The sequence below is a fragment of the Urocampus carinirostris genome, chromosome 9 (genome assembly GCF_059441175.1).
Source record: "Urocampus carinirostris isolate Australia breed hairy pipefish chromosome 9, RoL_Ucar_1.0, whole genome shotgun sequence".
In the NCBI taxonomy this organism is placed as follows: Eukaryota; Metazoa; Chordata; class Actinopteri; order Syngnathiformes; family Syngnathidae; genus Urocampus; species Urocampus carinirostris.
The window spans coordinates 28855820-28867572 of NC_142357.1; positions in this window are offsets into that span (position 1 = coordinate 28855820).

Consider the following 11753-nt stretch of genomic DNA (forward strand, 5'->3'; position numbering starts at 1 on the left):
ATCGGACTGCTACCAATTGCCATTATCGCCCCAATCTATTATTTATGATTTTATATTATGCGTTTTAAGACAGTTAGTAATTACAATTTTAGTGTTGCTATTTTTGTCAGATAGTGTGTTAGATAGTGTTAGATAATTTTGGTTTTGGCCTCAAAATTTCGCTTGGGTCTTCACCTACTATTCATATCATCTGGTCCACAGGTGTCAAACTGGCGGCCCGCGGGCCAGATCAGGCCCGCTAAGGGATTGAATCCGGCCCGCGAGACAAGACTCAGAGAAGCGCAAGAGAAAAACAAGCTGCAGGTTGAAATATGTCAACTTGATGTTTTGATGTTGCCAAAGACAGGTGCCTCGAACAAAGACACTGTACTTGTATTTATTTATTTCTCTCTCTCTCTCTCTCTCTCTCTCTCTCTTTTTCTTTTCCACTTTTCTCCCACTCTGTGTCTTTTGCTTTCACTCTCTGTGTCTCTCTTTTTCCTCTTCCTTTTTTGCTTTGTCTCTTTCTCTCTCTGTGTCTTTTAACCTCTTTTACTCTAACTTCCCTTTTTCCTTTTCTCTCTTTTCTCTTTCTCTCTTCAAACCCTACGCGCTTTCTTTTCTCTCTCTCTGTCTTTCTATTTCTCATTGGATTTCTTTCTTCCTCTCCCTTTCTTTTCCCCCTCTCTCACGACTTTTTATCTTTTGTTTCTCACGCTCTCTCCCTCTCTCTCTTTTTCTTTCTTTGTCCCGCCCTCTCTCCTTTTCCTCCCTCTTTCACTTATTTCTTTATCTCTCTTTTTCTTTCTCTTTAATCTACTAGTTCGGCCCCCGACAGAATGTTTGTTCTATTGTGTGGCCCCCGATTCAAAATGAGTTTGACACCCATGATCTGGTCAGAGCCAAAATACTCTCAAAGTACTCATTTCGTATGAGTATTAAACAGCAGCATAACAGACAAAATTGTCATAGAACGCAAACATAGAAAATAATAAAAGAGAATATGATGATTGGTAGTAAAGAAATAGGGTGCATACACGAACAGGTTTTTCAAATTAATAGCTTTGATGTGCTTTTATGTATTAATTTATTTTGATGAAAGCACTACAGTATGTTCCACTTCAGGAAATTAATTGAATTCCCCACCAATGGAGTATGCGGATAAACAAACTAATCAAGGAGTAGCAAATGGATTTTTATGATGCTAAATCGGAAATGTGGCCATTGTGAGAGGTTGTGAGTGGGATCATGACATGTATTGTACAGCGTGGCAGTGTAAACGTAATCGTTGGATTAAAATTCAAGTACTGTTTACGTACCATCGCGTATTAAGAGCCTTACTTGCTGAATCAAAGTACAGTAGGTTTTGTTGGTTTCATTGTAGCCTATTGTTTAATTTAGCAGGCTACACTAACAGAAGTAGCATGAAGTACTTCTCTTATTGAAAATTTGGATAACAATTTCGAGTCACGTGATATACATTGTACAAATTGTTAGCCAGAAGCAAGTTGTTTATTTAGCTAGCAGCACAAGTTAGCTAAATAATGTATGATATCCAGGATTAAAAGGAAGAAATTGTCATGATTACCGATATGAATCACCTGTGCCCGCTCCTTTGGCGCCAACTGCCTCGGACAATGATTGGCTCCCAGTCCCTATTCAAACCCACTCCTATCTGTCCCCTTTTATCAGTCTGTCTGCAAACCTCAGTTAACACTAGGCAAGCCTTTTTCGACCCCTGTCTTTTGCTAGCGTCTGTTTCACGGCTTCAACCCGTTTTGATCCTGACCACGTCTACTCTCCCGTTCCGGCTTTCGACCTCTTTTTGTCCCGACCACGTCTACTCTCCTTTCCTGGCTTGCGACCCGCTTCCGACCCCGAACACGTTTTTGCTCTCCTGTCCTTGCTACTGACCCGTTTTTGCGTTCCCGACACCGCCATCGCTTGCCACGGAAGATCCACTTCCGCATTCAGAGCATCCTGCTTCCAGCACCTAGCGAACGCCGGATCGTTGGCGCAGCCCTTCCTCTTTCCTTTAATAAAACTTGTGAGAAACCTACGCAATTGGGTCCTGTTTCCGTTGTGGTCCTGACAGAAATAGACAGAGAGAGAGAAAGAAAATACAATAAAAGAGACTTATGATAATTTTCTTAGTATAAGAGGGTCAAAAAGCGAAACATATATATATATATATATATATATATATATATATATATATATATATATATATATATATATATATATATATATATATATATATATATATATATCTTTAAAGGGGCAGCACGGCAGCGCAGTGGTTAGCGCATGTGTGGCACAGTTCATGTCATGGGAACCTCCTGTGTGGGTTCAAATCCAGCTCCAGACTTCCTGTGCGGAGTATGTATGTTCTCCCCGTGCTTGCGTGGGTTTCCTCCGGGCACTCCGGTTTCCTCCCACATTCCAAAGACATGCATTTCAGGTGAATTGGCCGGTCCAAATTGTCCCTAGGTGTGAATGAGCGAGTGAGTTGTCTGTCCCCGTGTGCCCTGCGATTGGCTGGCAACCAGTTCAGGGTGTCCCCTGCCCACTGCCTGATGATTGCTGGGATGGGCTCCAGCACCCCCGCGACCCAACTGAGGATAAGCGGTGCAGCTGATGAGATGAGATGAGACATCTTTAAAGATGAAGAAGAAATACGTATGGGAACTACTACTGATGCTTTTACTCTTTCTATCTTTCTTTCTTTCTCTCTTTCTTTCTATCCTTCTTTCCTTCTGTCTTTCTTTCTTTCTGTCTGTCTTTCTTTCTTTATTTCTTTCTTTCTTTCTTTCTCTCTTTTTATTTCTCTCTTTTTATTTCTCTATATTACTTTCTGTCAAACCTGCCACAAAGTCTTTCTTCCTTTAATCCTTCTTTTTCTTTTAAACCTGCCCTCTTCTTTCCATACATTCTCGAGATTTTTAAATCTTTTAAAACTCCGATCCCTTTTTTTCCTTGGTTCGTCCGTTCGTACCTTCCTTCCTTCATTCCTTTCTTGCTTCCTTCCTTCCTTCCTTGCCCCTGTACTACCTTCCTCTCTCCCTTCCTTACTTCCTTGAGCTACATGAAAATGCAATTCTAAAAAAAACTTTTATAGTGCCTGGTTTTAGCGGTAATGGTAATAGGAGCAGGGTTTTTGGTAGTGTGTTAACCTAATTTACTTGTGTTTTAGCGATATTACTCGAATTAAAAGGATGTATTTCAATGGTAGGAAGCTTGAAAACCCATCTTGTGCTTTGTCCTTTCATTATCAGGATTTAATGTTTACATCAATTGCTCTCTTGCAATTGTTAGCATCTGCTCTTAGCGTCTGCTTGTTAAGAGGAAATTTTGCATGCAGTTAGGCCAAGATGCTTTCTTTATAACTTAGCTTTGTTGCAGTACACTATTTCTGAGTTTGATTTAGCAAGAAAACAAATCCTCAAAACAGATTTAGAAAAATATATATATATTGACTGTACTTTCTGTACTATAATGCACAACCAAATTATAAGGCGCGACCCAGAAAATAGAATTTTGTAATATATAAGGCGCACTGGACTATAAGGCACAGGGAATCAAGACTGCTGTAAGAGCTATTGTATTCACTCGTGTAGAACCTATGGTATATATCTGTACAGACCAGAAAGGAGACAGGACCCACTTGCGTTACGTTTCTCTTAGTTTTATTGTAAAAAGGAAAGGGTTGCAACCACGATCCGGTGATCGCTGGGAAGCAGGTCGCTCTGAACGCGAAAATGGGACTTCCGTGGTGAGCGATGGCGGTGTCGGGAACGAAAAACGGGTCAGTAGCCAGGACGGGAGAGCAAAAACGTGGTCGGGGTCGGAAACAAGTCGAAAGCCAGGAGAGGAGAGTAGAAGCGATCAGGATCAAAAAACGGGTCGAAGTCGGGGAACAGACGGGAGCAAAAACAGGTGGGACTCAGGGTCGAAAAAGGCTTGCCGAGAGTAAACTAATGTTCGCACGGACTGACAACAGGGGACAGATAGGAGTGGGTTTGAATAGAGACAGAGAGCCAATCAGAGTCCGAAAGGAGCGGGCACAGGTGAAGCATTTCGGTGATCATGACAACATCAGGGAAATGATTTATCTGTCATAAAATTTTGCTGACCAAAATCACAAACCATCAGATGCAATGGGGATCTAACATGGGACGCGGCAGTGAGAGCACCAAAACCTAACCACTAGACTAAGAATGCTACATATCACATATGTAAAAACAAAACAACTTTTACTAATTCGTACACTATCTTTGCTCACTGTGTCATAAACCAATGATGTACAAAGAAAAAAGCAGAAAGTCGTCCTGAAAGATATAAATAAACGCAAAAAAACCTGACGAGGAAAACAAGTCTTTGGGGTATGTGATAATCAATCTTATTTTTGTTTTATTTGTATCTTCTAGGACACTTTGTTTTCTCCATTCTCTACTATTCATTTTTGGCATGGTAAAAAGAGTGTGTTAATGAGATCAAATATAATGCCTTTTTATGTGTCGTCTGTATCACTAGAGATCATAGTGGTTAAGTTTCACTGCTCTCACTGTCCTGACACAGTTTCAATTCCCGTTGAAAACATTGTTTTTTCATTGATCAATTATTGCACAACTGTGGTAGTATACTGTAAAAACCTTGTAGTAATGCACATATATAAATACTGTAAGCATTTCTAATCGTATCCACCATATTTTGCTTTATATTAGGCAGATTGTGTAATAAGGCACACTTTCTAATTTCTGGACAATTTGTTTTTTTTTAGTGTGTTTTGTTGTCCGGAAAATACTCTATATATTTAACCCTCGTAAACTTGTTTTCATTGCCAAATTTAAGTACATTTTAAAGCAAACTCTCCAATTTTTCCAGTACCATTAAAAGAGGAAATTTGGTGAGAATCACGTATTCTGTAGAGCCACAAATATATCTGCGATTTACATATGCAATTTTTATCAGGGCATATCATTTTTAGATCTTGAGTAAACCGTAAATATATTTCTTTTTAGACAAATTTCCCCCGTTATGGGTGAAATGATAGTAATATGTAACTTACATTTTCAGTTGCAGGAAGTTCTTCCTATTAGAATTTGCTAGTGGAAAACTCCATTTTATATTTTCGGCATGGCCCATAATAAATGTCTGTAGGGGATGATGACGCTTTAGAGGACAACACCATACAAACTAATACCAGCTGCCGTTAATTACGAGGGAAGAATTACAAATAGCGAAGCAAATCCACCATTGAGCAGTGTCGGCGTCATTTTTAAGCAGACTTGTTGAAAACGATGGCAACAATTACATGCATTTACAGGAACTTCACCCAAAAATCAAGCACTTTTCAATAATTGAAAACACAACAATTAAATTCAAGCATTTTCAAGGATTTCAAGCACTCGTATGAACCCTGCTAACTGCTACAACGCGGGTTCAATCCCCGTTTGTGTGTTTGTTTTTTTATTGATGAATCATGGCACCAGCCTGGGGACATACTGTAAACACCTTGTAGTAACCCGCATATATAAATACTGTATGCATTTCCAATATTATCAATTTTGCGTTATATAAGGTGCACCGAGTTAAAATCCGCACTTTCAAATTTGAGTGTCACGTCCAGAACTAAGGGTAGACCCAATCGCGTAACGTTCAAGTTTATTGAGATAAAGAGAGGAAGGGCAGCACCCGCGATCCGGTGCTCGCTAGACGCGGGAAGCAAGTCCCCCTCGCACTCGGATTGTGATCCGAACACGGAAGTGGATCTTCCGTAGTCAGCGATGGCGGTGTCAGGGACGGAAAAACTGGTCGGTAGCCGGGACTGGGAGAGCAAAATGTGGTCGGGGTCGGAAACGAGTTGTAAGCCAGAACGGGAGAGTAGACATAGTCGGGATCAAAAATGGGTCGTAAACCGGGACAGGAGAGCAGACGTGGTCGAAATCACAACAGGTTGTAGCCGGAGACAGACAGGAGCAAAGAACGGGACAGGCGGGAGTCAGGGTCGAAAAAGGCTTGCCTTGTATAAACAGAGGTTCGCAGACGGACTGACAACAGGAGACTGACAGGACTGGGTTTAAATTAGGGACAGGGAGCGAATCAGAGCCTGCAGCGGTTGGTGCCAAATGAGCTGGCACAGGTAATTCACACTGGTAATCATGATTTGGAGTTTTTAGGTGCGCCTCACATTCTGGAAAATACAGTATATATACTGTATATATATATATACTGTATATATATATATATATATATATATATATATATATATATATATATATATATATATATATATATATATATATATATATATATATATATATATATATAAATATATATATATATATATAATTTTTTTTTCTTAGCTCTGACCCAAAATTCATTCCAGGATTAAGATGTGCATGGTGGTGTATTTCACTGTATCATTTGTGTTTTGTTCGAGCTGCAGAAAGACCCCAAGTAGCTTCTGGAACAGATCAACCCTGCTGAAAATTCACACGGCATCACACTCCGTAATTACAGGGGAAAGGGGAAACAAGTGAGAAACTGATAGACATCGGTGGAATTTTTTTCCCTCGTCCTCCGAATATATCAAAGTGTAGTTACTCCGAGGCGATGATAGGGTTCTGTACCTGTTATTTTTTATATATTTATTTTTTTAATCTTTTAAAACCTGCCCCGATGTCTTCAGAAAACCCGCCTACCACTAACACGGCCTTCAAGCTCTTATCACACTCCTTTCTTTTTTCCTCATCCCCAAAATCTTCGCGGTGCACATCCTCCCCGGGACCACTCTGCAAGTCTCAGCAGAAAATACTGCGAGATATAGTGATTATAAGACTGCTTGCGGTGTCGGGAAAAAGCAAAAATAACTGGTTTCTGGTACTTGACACAAAAACATGACCATAAAAAAAGAACATGGAGATATGATGTTATTTGCATGGCAAATGAAGATGAGAATGAGGACGAGATGTGTCATAATCAGTGTTGGATGCATTGCTGGAAAACACTGGTTAGTTACACTAACTATTCATCCATCCATCCATTATCTGCACCGCTTATCCTCAGTAGGGTCACGGGGGTACTGGAGCCCATCCCAACTATCTTCGGGCAGTGGGCAGGGGACACCCTAAACGGGCACACAGGGACAGACAATTCGCTCGCTCATTCACACCTAGGGACAATTTGGACCGTCCAATTAACCTAACATGCATGTTTTTGGTATGTGGGAGGAAACCGGAGTGCCCGGTGGAAACCCACGCAAGCACAGGGAGAACATGCAAACTGTGCCGCACACGCACTAACCACTGCGCCACCGTGCTGCCCTGTTACACTAACTAGTTACTTAATTTAAAGCGTAACTCAGTTACTCCCAAGATTACTGACACCCACAAGTAACGTGTTACTCGAAAACATGAGGTTACAAATTATCGTATATACTCGCATAAAAGCAAACCCCCTAAAAATGCTTCAAAATAGCCACAAATCACATTGACGAAAATTTGTACACTAACCTGTTAAAGTAGTAAAGCCTTCATTCTTCTTGGCTTGTGCAATCTTGAGAATTTGCATATGAAATCTTTGCTGAAACACTCCATATCTAGTTTGTCTCTGGTCTCCAAACCACTTAAAGATTTCCTTCTCCATTTATGGGTACTGTGCAAGGAATTTCCTTTTTTAAATTCAGGCAGGGTGTATTGCAAAAATATATTTGCAAAAACTAAACAAAAAAAACTCTTTACCGTAACAATCATTATCACGGGTCAAGGTAATCACAATCAGTTGTGGGAATATTGGGCACAGGTTGGCCTAGTTCCCAAATCTCTGGTTGGGCGCCCTCTATAGAAGGTGATGTGTCAGATCCCGACATTATCCCCCACCTAAAGACCCACATGCCCGTCTGACCTAAAAGAAACAAAAACAACCAAAACAAAAATCACAGAGGCTGAAACCGACAGTCCTTCTAGGGAACAGGGGACAGCTGAAGGTCCTTGGCCGTCCCTGCTTGGCCGTGAGACCTTATCGTCACCACCGAAGACAGGGACTGGGAGCACGCGAGGGACCCTTCCATTGCCGCCGGCACAGGATACGGAAGTGGATGAGGAACTATTTCTTTGCCTCAGGGATAGGGATTTGGAAGCTTCCTGCTGGACCATTTGGTAGTCCGATCATTCTTTCACATTTGTGAAGGCTGACCCATATACAGGGAGGCCAGAATCGAAGCAGGTGAGCTTAACTAAGGATGGTATTTATGAGCAAAATCAGAAACAACAGACAAAACCAACCAGGTTTATAACAAGCAAAGTGTACAAACTATGAACAAAAAACAAACCTGACATAGTAGAAAAAGATAGGACTAAAGTGTCATGTAAATGGCAATGATTCGACCCTTTGTGCTCTCCAAACAGTCATTATAAAGGGTCAGGGTAATCCCCATCAGCCGTGGGAAGATTGGGTGCTGATATGCCCAGTTCCACCCCCCTGTTTGGTGCCCTCTGGTGAAGGTGGTGTGCTAGATCCTGACGATAATGTGTTACAGAACTTGTTACTTAGAATAGTACCGTAAATTCCGGACTATAAGCCGCTACTTTTTTCCCAAATGTCCAGCTCTGCCGCTTATTCAGCGAAGCGGCCGATTTATGGAATTTTTCTAATGGCCACCAGCGGCGCTGGAGTATAAAAGGTAAGATTAAGACCAGTAGAATATGTGCGCCAAGAAAGACTGCAACCTCTAAGTTTAAGCATACATTGTCCGTAAAGTTAAGGTATGTTCCGATAATGAGGATGATGCCCTTGATGGCGATAGTTACGAGGAGGAAGTTGAGGACGATCTACCATGAATTGGTTTGAACAAATTTATTGACACTAAAAACAGAAAACAATCATGACAATCTCAACAGCAATTAAGCACATTAAGCACATTCACAATATTATATTCCAATATTACGTTTTTAACAGCAAACACAAAGTGAGGTTTGAACAAACCTTCTCGAAAATCAAACATATTCACAATTTCATTATATAACATCTTTGTTAGTGTCAATAGATCCGTCCAGGCCAAAGTCGATTGTCCTCGGTCTGAACAAATCCACCGACACCAACAGCAGCAAAACACAGCCATCAAGCATATTCACATTTTTTTTATATTTGACAATATGACGTGACGATATGACGTTTTAACATTTTTTCCCGACATTTTCAACATCAATTAAACAATTTCAGAGTTATTTTCTTTTAACAGTAGTTAACCAGCGTGTAAAAGGCAATACTATTGTGCAAGGGCATAGCTCTGCCATCCCACCCTCCCAAGCAGCATTCTTCCAGTCCTCTGTGTGGGTCCTTTCCATTCTGCGTGGGTCCTCTCCCTTCTGGGTTCCACAACCCAGGCCGTTGCTGCCGGGACTCCCACAGTGTAGCTCCGGCTCCCCCCTCCGGGTGGGTACAGACGAGTCTTCTTTATGGCTGCGTCCTAGGCCCGCCGCTCGCAGATTGTATGGTATCTGCGGCCATTTGGAGCACAGCCACGGGGGGGATCTGCCTGCACCTCCATACCAGCAGGTTTCTGGAGGTCCAGATGGCGTCCTTGATGGCGGCGAGAGTGAGCCAGTCCCTGGCAAAGTCGTTCCGATGCCTCCTCGACCGACTCACCCCGTAAAGCACGTACTGTGCATCAGGGACCTCTCCTGCTGGCAAGTCCGGGAACTTTCCTAGTTGTTCGGCCATTGTCCACAAGACCTTGGCAGCGCTGCACTCACAAAAAAGGTGCCTCACCGACTCCTGGGCGCCACAGCCAGGTCGAGGGCACGTCGAAGTCACTGACATTCCTCGGTGGTGCATTACAGCTCTGACTGGGAGAAGTTCATGAGCCACCATCCATGACAAGTCTCGTAGTCTGTTTGGGAGGGCAGGATGATTGACGTTGCTCCAAACCGTTGTGGATTCGCCAAACGCAAGCCCCCGCACAGGGCTTACTGTAGCTCGCTCTTGCACAATAGTAATAAGGGCCCTGTGGTTTTGTAAAGTGTGACATTCTTGTGTTTCCAAATCAAACTTCTTCAAAAAATCCCGGATAAAGAGATGTGTTGGTGGCAAGTTAAACGAAACTGGAATCAAACGATTGTCTGGTACAAGCTTTAGCTTCCGCAAATATGAGCCCATCCAAAAACGGGTCATTGCTTGACTTTTCGGGTTGTTGGGTGGGCCCACAGCGTTTTGGAAGTGGAGAGAGACATATTTGCTTCCCAGGAAAAGCTGGAGGTCAGGCACTCCTTTCCCCCCTTTTTCCTTTTTCTTTTTCATTGTATCTCTTTTTATCCTTTCCCACTTTGAGCCCCAGACAAAGCGAAAGATGGCTCGGTCCATTTGTAACAGCACGTTTCTTTTAGGCATAAAAATTAAACTGATTGACAAAAGCATTGGGAGGATGATCGCTTTGATGATTAGGACCTTCCCCTCTATTGTCAGTTTTCTTAGTGACCAAAAAACAAGTTTTTGCTTAACTTTCCTTGTCACGTCATCCCAGTTGGTCTCGCCTCCTCCATCCGCATTGAATTTTATCCCTAGGATTTTCTGGTCTGTCTTTAACACCGTCAGCGGGAGTCCTGCCTTTTCTGTCTCTTTCCACATTCCATAAAACTTCACTTGTGATTTTTCTCTATTTAGCCTTGACCCAGACGCCCTCCCAAACAGGTCAGTCAAGTCAAGGGCTCTTTCAACAGATGCGCGGTCAGTACACAAAATATTAAAATCATCCATGTACAAAACACACTTGGTAATTTGTCCCCCACTTCCTGGGATATTGATGCCTTCGACAAATCTATCTTTTCTTAACATTTGTGCCAAAGGTTCAATGCAAAGAACATAGAGAAGGGGAGACATAGGGCAACCTTGACGTACACCGCAGTTGATCTCGATTGCTTCCGATAAATTCCCGTTAATCATGAATTTGCTGTAGATGTCTCGGTATAGCAGTCCTACCCAATTGATGTATTTTTGGGGAAAACCACATTTTTGCAATACCCTGAAGAGGTATTGGTGCGAGACTCGATCAAAGGCTTTTTCAAAGTCTAGGTTTAGGACCGCTAGTCGCATGTTTCTGTCTCTTGCATAACAAATGGTGTCACGGATCAGCATGAGACTGTCGCTGATCTTCCTTCCCACAATGGCACAGGTTTGGTCTGGATCAACCAAGTCTCCCAAGACAACAGACATTCGTGTTGCTAGAAGCTTGCTGAAAATTTTACAGTCCACGTTTAAAAGCGTTATGGGTCGCCAGTTTTTTAAGTCAATTTTGTCTCCTTTTTTGTGCAATAGAGTAACTATCCCGATTCTGAAACTGTCTGGCATATGGTCTCGACTGGAAAATTCGTTAAAAACAGTTAACAGATCTGGTGCTAAAATATCCCAAAAAGTCCGGTAAAATTCGAGGTTGAGTCCGTCCTCCCCGGGTGATTTGCCTTTTTTCATAGTCTTTATGCAATCAATCAGTTGGTCTTGGGTAAAGTCCGATGTTAAAAAGGGGTCTTGACGCACTGATCTTGAAATATGATCTAATACATGCCCCATTTCATTCTCATATGTTTCTTTCTTTTCAAATAATTTTTTGTAGTAGTCTTCGACCAATCTGGTTATTTCACTACTTTCCTTTGTTATTTGCCCGTTTTCGTTTTGAAGTTTAAAAATCCCCTCATTTTTGCCCATAATTTTTTTTAAAAAGTAGCGTGTACATTTTTCCCCTTCTTCTATTTCTCTTTCTCTGCTTCTTATTATGATGC